Source organism: Hypanus sabinus, chromosome 12, assembly GCF_030144855.1.
Source record: "Hypanus sabinus isolate sHypSab1 chromosome 12, sHypSab1.hap1, whole genome shotgun sequence".
NCBI classification, from domain to species: Eukaryota; Metazoa; Chordata; class Chondrichthyes; order Myliobatiformes; family Dasyatidae; genus Hypanus; species Hypanus sabinus.
Window position 1 is genome coordinate 65,963,796 of NC_082717.1, and position 13,997 is coordinate 65,977,792.

Here is a 13,997-nt window from a genome sequence, read left to right on the forward strand (position 1 = left end):
CATAACTGACAATTTGCTGATATATGATGTTAAAGTTCGGTTGCATTGCTTTCTCCGAGCTCTGTGCTCAAAGAACTCGGGTCTCTGGCACACAGCCAGCTCGCTGCTTTCGATCTTCTATCTCCCTCGATGCACTGGATTCCTGCAGAGACACCAACCCTCAGTTCGCCTGTCTCCAGAGCCACGAGATCCCAGAACTCCAAAGGTGAGTTAATCTCTTAGGACACGTCCTTGACATATCGAATAACGGCCAGTCATGAAACCCTGAGAGTGGGGTCCCTTTTTTGCAAAGAACCAAAGTAAGCTTGTAACTCTGGGTCAGGATCTTCAAAAGAACCCTGAAAAGGAAAAATAGAGATATTAAAGATTGAAATAGAGCTATTTCTGAAGATGCAAGCAAAGGAGTTGCCATTAGGCGCCATTGTCCCCTCCTAAACTCCTCCAATCTTCATTTTTTCACTTTTTTAATTCACTTTTTTAAAAAAAGTGAGTGAACAGGATAGAAATATTACACCTATAACTATTAAGATTTCTTCAGACTTCTGTTGCAAAATTTCTATTTTTTAAAATTTAGTCACCGACTTAGATACTCATAACAGATGAATAGTATGCTAGCTCTTGCTTTCTGCTGCAATCCCATGGCTGTATCCAATTCTAACATAACAAATTTATGGACAGTTTTAGAAAAAAAGTGTGCTATCATTGTCTTCCAACAATAAGGCTCTAGTGGCAGTGGGGCAACTCCCTCCCCTTCGTAACGGAAGGACTTGGGAAACGACAGGCTCAGTGGTCAAAATTTCCTGTAATCGGGAATGTTATGTTAATAAATGAAAGATGGCAAAGAAAGTGTAAGACAGAATTCGCCCTGACCAATTCCTCACACCTGACTAGACACAAGCAAAATGTTTTTAAGGATTAAAAAAAACGCCCAGAATTTATTTTTAAGCTATCTGTTTCAGCATAGGCAAGTATTTCTCGCTTTCCTTTAGCAAGCAGGATCTAGATCAGACCAGTATGCTGTTATCTCTTAAAAAATGTTCTTTAAGGAGTGTACTCGGCTGAATGCTGGTTTTTAGCTGAATTGTAATCATGTGCATTTAGGTACGGCCTTCAGAGTTCTCCTTCAAGTCATGATATAACTGGTTACTCCTGTTATGGAATTGCCCTTGTTCTGGGGATTCTTGGCCTTGACTACATCTGCATATTATAGCAATGTCATCTGTGTCAAGACTGTTTTCCTTTTGGATGTGAATCTTTTTTGTGGACTAATAGTTGGGGATCAGTATTTGGAATGTAAATATCATGTCAAAATTGTGACACTGCTTTTACCTCACTGGACCATTCTTGTTTCTCAACAAATATTGGTCACTGGGGAAAATCTTAAAACTATTAGATTGAGCCTATTTGATTGTAGCACTGAAATTGAAGAAATTGTGGATCATTAGGGGAAAATGCCAATTCTTTTAAGTTTAAAAAATTTAAAATATTGCTTTTTTTCTGGTGGGGTGGGTTTTGGTGTGACTAACATTAATTAGCTATTCCTAATTGTTATTTAACAGGTGATGCTGAACTGCTTTAAATGTTTGCAGTGCACTGAGAAAGAGTGGAGTAGCTTATGGAGCTTTTCAGCCATCAGCTCTGAGTCCACCATGTTTACGGCAGATGCACAGTCTCTCAATTTCATCTCTGGAACACAGTTGTGAACCAGATTGATAAAAAAAGCCTATCTGGTATTTTGTCATTGCCTTTACTAAGACTAATTAGTTTTTAAAACTTCAAATTACTTTGCAATTTAATTTAAATTCCATAGCTGAAATTTGAACTTTTGGGTTATTATTTCAGGCCTCTGGGCTTCTAGTTTGGTTATTTAACCACTACTCTACTGATGTAATAATTGCCTTCTGTTCCCCCAAAAAGTAGAATGTTTAGTTTCCTAACGTTTAGAGCAGTATCTAGGAGGGGAGCAACTAACTGAAGTACGCCATAGGGTTGTATGAGGCATCAGGTAGGCCCCTTTGGTTGCAAGTTTTGTGGGGGAGAATTTAACTCTCCTTTGCCAAATAAAATGGAGGGCCATGTGATTTTTTTTCAAGTTTTGTCGGCAGAATTTTTTTACCTTTAAACTAGATTTACTAAATTATCGGTACCATACATATTTAATTATCAGTGATGAATGCTTTACCAAATATTAATCAATATTCCCATATAATAACTGGTTAAAATTAGTTACATTGACTCTTCATCACCAGATGCATGGTTTTTATGAAAATGAATAGGTTATGTGAGCAAGAATAATTCTGTTTTTCATGTAATTGCACACTTCAAAATACCAAGCAAATGTATGTAGTTTACTGAGAAGCTTTGGCCTTTTTTCCATCACCTTTCACTTTCTAGGTGTTTTTTATTTTGGTCTATTCATCTGGGTTACTTCATTTCTTACAAAGTTGCAGAAACAAATAAGTTTAACATTTTCTACGATCTAATTTTCTGTATGGTGACTTAAAGCAACAATTTATTAACAAGGAACCTTATTTTACCAGTACAGCAGTGAACTGAAGATGGTTTATGTGAAGCACTTGGGTCCTCCAGTCAAATTCTGATTGATGATCAGGAAGTAAAAGAAAAGTGCTGACTGATTTAAATATTTCATGAAAAGCAGCTTGTTCTTGTTTTCAAATATGAAAGGAAAGGCCTGTCAGTACAGCTCGATTAACACTTGGGCTTGTGTGCTGTTCATCTACTTGAGTTAGTTTTGGATTACATATATTTCATACAGTAATATACAAAGGTTACACATTAGTTAGTGCTTTGGTATAGATTTGCAGTAGGGATTGGAATGAGCAGGCTTGGCAGCATTCCAGGTATTGGAGAGTGGGTGCAGTGAGGGTGTATATTCTTCTATAGAGCTAGAGAAATAGAAACTACTCAGTAATGTATTTATACACTCAGTGGCCACTTTACTAGGTACAGGAGTAGAAACCAGTGTTGTCTTCTGCTATGGTAGCCCATCCACTTTAAGATTCGACACATCTTTGATGTGTTCAGAGATGCCCTTCTGTACACCACTGTTGTAAGGGACAGAATGGCTGCCTCCTGTTCCCATGTGCCAATCTTCAATGCAGATCTGACGCACTTTGATTCTGGATTTGTATCATGTGCTTTTGAAGAGGTAGAACTATCTTTACAAAACTTAATGGTATTTTTCTGCATTAGTGATAGGTTCCCATAAAATCCATTAACCTACAACAGTAAGATTTGTGAATTGAGACACTCAATAGGGCAGCAACAGAAAATACTAAATTGGGTTAGTACTATTCTATTAACCAAAATACCAGTTGCTGTACTAATGTAGCCTTTTTTTAAAATAGGACTTGCCCATCAGTAGCTACATTTTTTTTCTGGGGAAAAATATATATTTCTATGGGAGAGGGCTTTATTTATATTGCTGGAATCATGGAAGGATGCAATGCAACAGCAAGCCATTTGACTCATTGGAATTAATTGTGCAACCATTTCAGTCCTATGCATTTCCTTGTGATTCTGTCTCAGCATTTTACCTAATTTCTTTTCAGCAAATGTTGGAAACATCTTTAGCCTTTTTCAGAAACTTTGATCAAGTTCTGAATAACCTTTTCTCTCTTAGTGTTCACTGGTTCTTTTGTAAATATCTACCATATTTTGATTTGATCACTGATTTTGTTCTATTCTGGGAAATCTTTGTTTTTTGCTTACTCATCAGAACATTTTCTGTGTTTGAATACGCCCATCAAATCATTTCAGCACATGTATTTTGTTGTCTAGTTTGGAATAGTTAAATCAAAGGGAATACTGAAACATTGCAAAAGGGCATACTGAGAGCAGTACAAGGCATACCTAAAATTGTTGAGGTGTGAACCCAATAAAACTGCAGAACAGGAATGTGTACAAACAGACTTGAGCAATCATGCAACCAATGAGTCAGATGGAAGGCCAGGATTCTTACCATATCTGAGGTAAGTCTCACTGGCCTATACTTTCCTGGGCTATCTCTATTCCCTTTCTTGAATAAGGGAACAACATCCACAATCCTCCAATCCTCTGGAACCTCTCCCATCCCCATTGATGATGCAAAAATCATAGCCAGAGGCTCAGCAATCTCCTCCCTCGACTCCCACAGTAGCCTGGGGATATCTCTTCCGGTCCTGGTGACTTAATCAACTTGATGCTTTCCAAAAGCTCCTGCACATCCTTTTTCTTAATATCTACATGTTCAAGCTTTTTAGTCTGCTGTAAGTCATCCCTACAATTGCCAAGATCCTTTTCCTTTCTTTCTTTTTCAATCTTTTTATTATCATTAATAATTACAAAATACAATTGATATATTAATAAAGGGATTACAAACACACAAGTTCCCATTACACATGAAAGAATACATAAGCAATCATTACAATATAAATGAGTTTTCCCAAAACATAAACCATACAGTATATGTATGAACAAGGTAAATGTAGGTATTACATAATATATAATATAGAAAAAAAACACAAAAAAGAAAAAAAATATTATGCAAAAATAACTAAACTACTAATCTAATAAAGAAGAAAAAAAAGCAAAAAAAAAAGAAAAACTAGAAAAGGAAAAAAAAAGGGCTGTCTATAATATCTCACAAGAGTACATAATCATCAGTGTCATCAACTCCGATCCTCTCAACATAAATAAGATTAAAGCTGGAAAATCAAATAAGCCTGGAACAGGGTCATATTACATCATATGAAAATATTGAATAAATGGTCTCCATATCTTTTCAAATTTAATAGAAGTATCAAATACACCATTTATAATTTTTTCTAAATTTAAACATAACATAGTTTGAGAAAACCAATGAAATATAGTGGGAGGATTAATTTCCTTCCAATTCAGCAAAATAGATCTTCTAGCCATCAGAGTGAGAAATGCAATCATTCGACAGGCGGAAGAAGATAAATGCAGTAAGTCCATCATTGGTAAACCAAAAATTGTGGTAATAGGATGGGGTTGTAAATCGATGTTTAATACCGCAGAGATAATATCAAAAATATCTTTCCAATATTTTTTCAAAAGCGGACATGACCAAAACATATGAGTTAAAGACGCAGTTTCAAATTGACATCTATCGCAAATAGGATTTATATAAGAATAAAAGTGAGCTAATTTATCCTTGGACATATGGGCCCTATATACAACCTTAAATTGTATTAATGAATGTTTGGCACATATAGATGTATTAACTAATTGAAGAATTCTATCCCAATTCTCAATAGGAATAATAAGATTAAGCTCTCTTTCCCAATCATTTTTTTATCTTATAAAGGGGCTTTGAACGTATCTTCATAATTATATTATAAAGTTTAGATATAAGCCCTTTTTGAAAAGGGTTTAATTCAAACAAACTCTCCAAAATATCTGAAGACACAAAATTTGGAAATGTAGGCAGTACTTAAAAAATGCCTAATCTGTAAATATTTAAAAAAAGTGAAATCTAGGCAAATTATATTTATTAGATAATTGCTCAAAAGACATAAAACAATTGTCCAAAAATAAATCAGAAAATCTTAGTAATCCCTTAGTTTTCCAAGCCGAATAAGCTTGATCTATAATTGAAGGGTTGCAAAAGCAATTAGATACAATAGGAGTATTTAAAACGAATTGAGTCAACCCGAAATATTTCCGAAATTGAAACCATATACGTAAAGTATGTTTAACTATCGGGTTGTCAATTCGTTTCGGCAATTTAGAAAGAGCAAAAGGGAGAGAAGTCCCTAAAATAGAACTCAGAGCATAACCTGGTACCGATTTAATTTCCAAACTCATCCAATGAGGGCCAGAAGATCCATCCCAATCTTTCAACCAACATAACAAATATCTAATATTAACTGCCCAATAATAAAATCTGAAATTAGGTAATGCTAACCCACCTTCCTTCTTTGTCTTCTGTAAATGTATTTTACCTAACCTGGGATTTTTATTCTGCCATATATATGAGGGGTAATTTTTGAATCAACATTAGTAAAAAAAGATTTCGGAATAAAAATTGGTACCGCTTGAAAAATATATAAAAACTTAGGTAAAATAACCATCTTAATAGCATTAATCCTACCTATCAGAGTTAAAGATAATGGTGACCACAGTAAACAAACTTTTAATCTGATCAATTCAGGGTAAAAAAATTAAACCTAAATAATTCTTTATGATTTTTTGTGATTTTAATCCCTAAGTAAATAAAAGAGTCATTAACTAATTTAAAAGGTAAATTTCCATAAATTGGGACCTGTCTATTCAAAGGAAACAATTCACTTTTATTAAGATTTAACTTATACCCAGAAAACTCACTAAATTGAGCCAACAATGATAGACCTGCTGGAATAGATTTCTCAGGGTTAGAAATGAATAATAATAAATCATCTGCATACAAAGATAACTTATGAATATCTGTCCCACGATTAATACCCGAAATATCTTGTGATTCTCTGATGGCAATTGCCAAGGTTTCTAAAGCAATGTTAAATAGTAATAGCCTAAGAGGACAGCCTTGTCTAGTGCCCCGAAATAAACGAAAAAAGGGTGATCTTTGATTATTAGTAAACACTGAGGCTACTGAAGTGTGATTAATCAGTTTAATCCAGGAAATGAATGTCGGACTAAAATTAAACTTCTCCAACATATTAAATAAGTAAGGCCATTCAACTCTATCAAATGCTTTCTCCGCATCTAATGAAATAACACATTCTGAAGAGCTATGTGAAGGAGTGTAAACAATATTCAGTAATCTCCTAACATTGAAAAAAGAATAGCGATTTTTAATAAAACCGGTTTGATCTTCCGAAATAATTTGGGGTAAAACCTTCTCCAACCTGGATGCCAGTAACTTGGAAAAGATCTTGGAGTCTACATTCAATAAAGATATTGGTCTATAGGATGCACAGTTAGTAGGGTCTTTATCTTTCTTCAGTATTAAAGAAATAGAAGCTCTATAAAAAGATTGTGGCAAATTCCCCAATCTAATCGCTTCCTCAAAAACCCTGCATAACCAAGGAGAAAGAGTAGCGGAAAAACATTTAAAAAAATTCTACTGTACACCATCTGGACCTAGTGCTTTCCCAGAATTCATTGAGGAAATAACCCCTTTGATTTCTGCGTCCGTAATAGAAGTATCGAATATTGAAAGATCATCGGATGATAATTTTGGAAAATTCAATTTCCCAAGAAAATTACGATCCTGTGGGAATTCAGATTGATACAGGGAGGTATAAAAGTCTTGAAATGACTTATTTATCTCATCATGGTTAACTGTCAAATCCCCATTTTGCTGACGAATCTTAGTGATTTGATGATTAACCAAAGCACTCTTCAACTGACTAGCTAACAGTTTACCTGATTTGTCACTATGTATATAAAAATCAGATCTGGTTTTCATTAATTGATTTTCAATTGGAGATGTAAGTAATAAACTATGTTCCATTTGAAGTTCAACCCTTTGTTTGTAAAGCTCCTTACTAGGAGTGATCGAATATTTCTTGTCAATCTCTTTAATTTTATCGACCAATAAAAGAGTTTCCTTCTTAATGTGTTTTCTCAAACCAACGGAGTAAGAGATAATCTGTCCACATATATACGCTTTAAAAGTGTCCCAAAGTGTTCCGCAAGAAATATCATCCGTGGAATTGGTTGAAAAGAAGAAATCGATCTGTTCCTTCATAAATTTAACAAAGTCCGGATCTTGCAGTAAGGTAGAGTCAAATCGCCATTGTCTAACATTAGAAACTGTATCCGTAAATTTAATAGAAAGTTTTAATGGAGCGTGGTCAGAGAAACTGTATCCGTAAATTTAATAGAAAGTTTTAATGGAGCGTGGTCAGAGATAGCTATAATATCATAATTACAGACGATTACCGATGGAATAAAATAAGAGTCAATAAAAAAAAATTCTCGAATAAGATTGATAAACATGTGAGAAAAAAGAAAACTCTTTATCGTTAGGATACCGAAATCTCCAAATATCAAAAACTCCATTATCAGACAAAAAGGAGTTAATACAAGTGGCTGACTTATTGGGTAAAGTCTGAATAGATAAAGATTTATCCATCAAAAGATTTAAACAACAATTAAAGTCACCACCCATTATTAACTCATATTCATTTAGATTAGGTAAAGAAGTAAATAAGGACTTAAAAAATTCAGGACAATCCACATTTGGAGCATAAACATTAACCATAGCAACCTTTTTATTACAAAGTAAACCCGTAATTAACAAAAATCTACCATTCAGATCCGAAAAGATATCGTGTTGAACAAATGCAATAGAGGAGTCAATAAAAATAGTAACTCCCTTTACTTTGGCATTCGAATTCGAATGATACTGTTGACCCCGCCAAGTCCTAAAAAAGTGATATTTGTCCTCCTTCCTCACATGAGTTTCTTGAACAAAAATAATATGAGCATTAAGTCTTTGGAATACTTTGAAAACCTTCTTTCGTTTAATCGGATGGTTTAAACCATTAGTATTCCAAGACACAAAATTAATGGTCTGAGCCATAATTCTAAAATCAACCCTTTGGTATAAAAAGGGTTAACCAGATTTTAAACTCATGCACCCGGAAGAGGAACAAAAATAAAGAGCGGACCCGGAAGTGACGACATCGTAGACATATTTGAAGTTCAAAAACAGCCCAAATGAAAAAACTGAAACAAACTAGTGAAAGAAAAATAAAATTAGAAAACAGACCATCCCCCACCCCCACAAGAAAAAGACAAGAATAAGCCAAATTATGGCTTGAAAAAGGAAAAGATAAGACTAATTCTATCCCCATATCAGCGGAAGACCACTCCGTACATAAAGGGTATATATTAAAAAACCACCCCGACCTTAAAAATTATGATCACTATACTAAAACCACACTTCTTAATATACTTAGTTGTAAAAAAAAAGAATATAATCACTAAAAGCTTATAAATCGGGTTGTAACCCAGACAAAACAAAACATATTTAAACTATGATAAGCGATGCATTGTAGGAAGAAGACGAGAGAAAAAAAAATACCGCCATCTTAAAACCAAAAAAATATTTTTCAAAAACCCACCATCTTAATAAAAAAAGAATTCACCTTCGAAGGGTTAAAAATACACCTTCGAAGGAACAGAAATAATAGTCAAGAATACAGTATAATGGTTAAAGTTTGTAACACAGAGCGATTAATATGACGAAAACACACTTTAACTTACCGTAGATTCCGGACTACAGAGCGCACCTGATTAAAAGCCGCACGCTCTAATTTTAAAAAGAAAATCAATTTTGTACTTGTACAGGCCGCACCGGATTTTAAGCTGCAGGTGTCCCGGGTTGTAATATGAGATATTACATGTGAGGATTTTTTAACTTTTAATTAAATCAGTATGGTAACATAAACAAATACATATTGCAAATGCTTTTTTTCGAACAGTGCCTGTAACACAGCTACTTTTAAATATACATACGTATCGGTAACACACAAATTACATTGCGTATACTTTTTTACTGAACAGTGCACGAACAACATTCCAATATCTCCTAATGACTGGTAAAAAAAATATATATACTGCAGCCTACCAGGAAAAGTTATTGATCGCCTTCTTCATCTTCCTCCTGCGCACTAAAACCATCAAAGTCCTCTTCTTCAGTGTCCGAATTGAACAACCTCAGGATCTCGTCACTCACTTCAGTCTCTTCGTTGTCGCTCTCACTTGAGCGCACGCGGTCCTCTTCATCACGCAGCAGTCCAGCCTTTCGAAACCTGTTGGTGATGGTGGATGTTGTGACACGGCTCCACGCATTTAGGATCCACTGGCAGACTTGAGTTAAAGATGCTCTTCGCATGCGTCCTGTTTTGGTAAAGGATTTCTCGCCGCTCGTCATCCAAGCCTCCCACTCAACGCGCAGTGCCGTTTTTTTCTATGAAAAAATCCCCCTGGTCGCTTGGCGTAGCACTCTCTCAGCCAATCCTTCATTAGACTCTCCATCATCCAACCTTTCTTATTGACTTTCACCATGATTTCTTTTGGGAATTTTTCCTTTGGCATTGTCAGCCGCTTAAAAATCACCATCGGTGGAAGCTTTAGTCCGGATGCTGTGCAGCTCAGAACACAAGTAAAATGCGTTCTCTCATGGCCACTTGTTTTCAATGTGATGGACGAGTCACCTTTTTTATTAACAGTCTGAGTGAGAGGCAAGTCAAACGTCAAAGGTACTTCATCCATATTTATGATATCATCTGGCCCGATGGAATTCTCCGCTATCTTTGTTTGAGTGAATGTGCGGAAGTTAGCAAGTTTTTCCTCGTGGTTGGGAGGGAGCTGCTGACACAGAGTCGTGCGTACCCTGACGGACAGGCCTTTTCGTCTCATAAATCTAAAACTCCACGATGGCCCACCTCTAAAATCTTCGATTTTCATTTTGGTGGCGCTTCAGTCTGATCTGCACGCGGCCGCCTGCTCTCTGTGTGTTAACCCAGTCTTCAAGAAAGTTTTCAAGTTCGGGCCATCTGCTATGATTACCTCTGAAAGCTTTTGTCGTCTTTTTGCATTGACTCAGTTCTTCACGCTGGCGTCTCCACCATCTCACCATCGATTCATTTATGCCAAGATTATGTGCAGCAGCTCGATTTCTTTCTTCAACCGCCAGATTGATCGCCTTTAACTTAAAAGCTGCATCATATGCTTTTCTTCGAGTGTTTTCCATGTTGATGAAGGTGAGTACAAATGACTTGATTTACAATAATTTAATTGTGAAAGTGCGCTTGATTTATCGTACAATTTCATTGGACCTCTGTGAACTACTCATCAATTTTATTGGTCTACTGTTACAAGGTAAAATGTTTTTGGCGGCATGAAAAAAAAGTGCATTAGCCGCACCGTAGTATAGGCCGCAGTGTTGCTGCAGTGTTCAAAGCGTGGGAAAAAAGTAGCGGCTTATAGTCCGGAATTTACGGTAAATATAAAGTATAGGATAAACCTACACCAATAACCAGAGACTAAATCTGGTTTGAGGAATCGAAAACCATCTTACACAATCAGAATTACTCATTTATTAGAGATTAGTGTCTGTATCAGTCGGGAAGTTCTCTTCCAGATAACTTCTCGCTTCAGATGTTGAAAGGAAAACCTGGCGTGGAGCATTTGGCGGAGAGATTCTAAGCTTCGCAGGGTATAAGAGCGCAGGTTTTAGATTTTTCTCATAACATTCAGACATCAGAGGTTTAAAAAGAAGCCTTTTCCTCATAACTTCAGGACTAAAATCTTCAACCAAACGGAAATAGTAATCTTGAAATTTAACCATTCCTGCCCACCAAGCCGCACGAATAAGTTGTTCTTTGTCGTGTACATAATGAAACCGGACAATTACAACTGAAGGTTTAGCTGGAGCATTCGATGATCGACGCCAAATTCTATGTGCGCGATCAAGTAACGGAGGGTTATTTGGAAAAACCGACAAACGCATCTTTTAAAAGTTGAGCAAAATATTTTGAAGGGTCGTCTTTTTCTATGCCGTCTGGGAGACCAAGTATACATAGGTTGTGGCGTTTTCACCAATTTAGTGGTCGAAATTAAATCCTGTTGCAATTTTTCAATTGTTAAATCTCGTTTCCGAGCATCTTCTTGCAGAGATGCGATAAGAACTTGCTGCTGGTTAATTACTGAATCCGTCTTAACCATATAATCTTGAAAAGCCTTTATATCTTGTTTAAAAATTTGTTGTAGTTCATCAAACTTTTTATCCAAAACCTCCATAAACAGTTCATAAGTTCATACAGCGTGTTGCGGATGAGCTTGCTTCTTTCCATTACCATTCGGGTTGCGCCCAGGTTCTCGTCCTTTAGATCCAAGAGACATTTCTGTTTGCATATCTTCAAAAATTCACAATAAACTCTTAACGATAATTCCAAAAAAATAGCAAGAATCTATTGGTGTAGTTAAAAATAAGTTGGATAAGGGTGATCAAAGGTTAAAAAAAGTAAAGGTTATGGAGCGAATCTAAAACAGTACTCACTCCATGAGCGTCTCCCGCTGACCAAGATCCTTTTCCATAGTGAATACTGAAGCAAAATATTCGTTAAGTACCTCAGCTATCTTCCCTGGTTCCATACACACCTTTCCACTGTCACACTTGATTGGTCCTATCCTCTCATGTCTTATTCTCTTGTTCTTAACATACTTGTAGAATGCCATGGGGTTTTCTTTAATCCTGTCTGCCAAGGTCTTCTCATGGCCCCTTCTGCTCTCCTAATTTCCTTCTTGAACACCTTCTTGCTAACCTTATAATCCTGCCTGATAGATTCATATTTTCCCTTACTCCAACTAAATGCTTTCCTAACTTGTCTGTTCCTATTCTTCTCCAATGTGATGGTAAAGAAGATAGAGTTGTGATCACTATCTCGAAAATGTTCTCCCTCTGGGAGATCCGACACCTGGCCAGGTTCATTTCCCAATACCAGATCAAGTACAGCCTCTCCTGTTGTAGCCTTATCTACATATAGTGTCAAGAAACCTTCTTGAACACAACTAACAAACTCACCCCATCTAAATCCCTTGCTCTCAGGCAGGGGTGTCAAACTCATTTTAGGTCACGGGCCAGCTTTCATTGCCTCTGTTTTTTCAGCCTGTTCTCATGTTTCTCAGTCTCTGCTATAACTACAAAGTGTTTCACTTCACAAATTCCGTTTTTTATGAAGAAGACTGCTGAGCAAGCATTATTTTTATGATTGGAATTAACTTACAATCATAGGCTTCATATCGCTGGGCCATTAATAATTAAAATAATAGATCTATCTAAAATGATCTCGCGGGCCGGATATAATTGTATGCCGGGCCGGATGTGGCCCACAGGCCTTGAGTTTGACACCTATGCTCTAGGGACATGCCAATCGATATTTTGGAAATTAAAATCTCCCATCATGACAACCCTGTTAAATACACCTTTCCAGAATCTGTCTTCATATCTGCTCCTCGATGTCCCTCTTACTGTTGGATGGTCTATAAAATGATGGTATTCATTTTGAGAAGACTAGAATATGAAAGCAAGGATGTAATGCTGAGACTTCATAAGGCATTGGTCAGACTGCCAATCCAGACATTCGAAGTTCGAGAGGAGGGGATTTCATTCATGTCCACTGACCCAGTGTCAGATCTCGGAATTGATTTGGAGGTCTGACCAGCAACCAATCAGCGTTTGGGATTGACTACCAAGAGCAAATTAAAGGAAAGCAGGGGCAAGTGCAGTGGCCATAGTCAGAATGGACAGAGTTAGTGGTGAGGCCTTAGCTCTTCGAGGCTTCAGTGAAGAGAAGCTTCAGTCAGAAAAGTCAAAAGAAAGGTTGGTAAGACTTTGGGCAAAGCCCAGAGTCAAAAGGTTGAGCATAGTGCAACTAGTGTCCTGAGTTGCATGTATTTCAGTGCAAGAAGTATCATTGGAAAGACAGAAACCTTTCTAGGTGTTAAGGCATGGATTAACACCTAGAATTATGATGTTGTAGCCATTAGTGAGACTTGGTTGCAGGAAGTGCAGGACTTAATATGCCGGGATTCTTCATGACAGAGTGGGAGAGAATAAAGGAGGAGTTTACTACTCAGGGAAAATTGTTACTGTAATCCATCAGAACAGACTGGAGAGTTCAACTAGTGAGGTGTTATGATTAGAACTGAGAAATAAGAAAGGTGTAACTACAAACCCCATTTCCAGAAAAGTTGGGATATTTTCCAAAATGCAATAAAAACAACAATCTGTGATATGTTAATTCACGTGAACCCTTATTTAACTGACAAAAGTACAAAGACAAAATTTACAATAGTTTTACTGACCAACTTAATTGTATTTTGTAAATATACACAAATTTAGAATTTGATGTCTGCAACACACTCAACAAAAGTTTGGACAGACGCATGTTTACCATTGCGTTACATCACCTTTCCTTTTAATAACACTTTTTAATCGTTTTGGAACTGAGGATACA

At 36.4% G+C, this 13,997-nt stretch overlaps 1 protein-coding gene across 2 annotated transcripts in view; it reads left to right on the forward strand.

Moving 5' to 3' along the window:
* The window catches only part of ugp2b (UDP-glucose pyrophosphorylase 2b), an 87,284-nt gene that overhangs the window by 26,684 nt on the left and 46,603 nt on the right, over positions 1-13,997 (forward strand). The gene's annotated exons all lie outside the window — the stretch shown is intronic.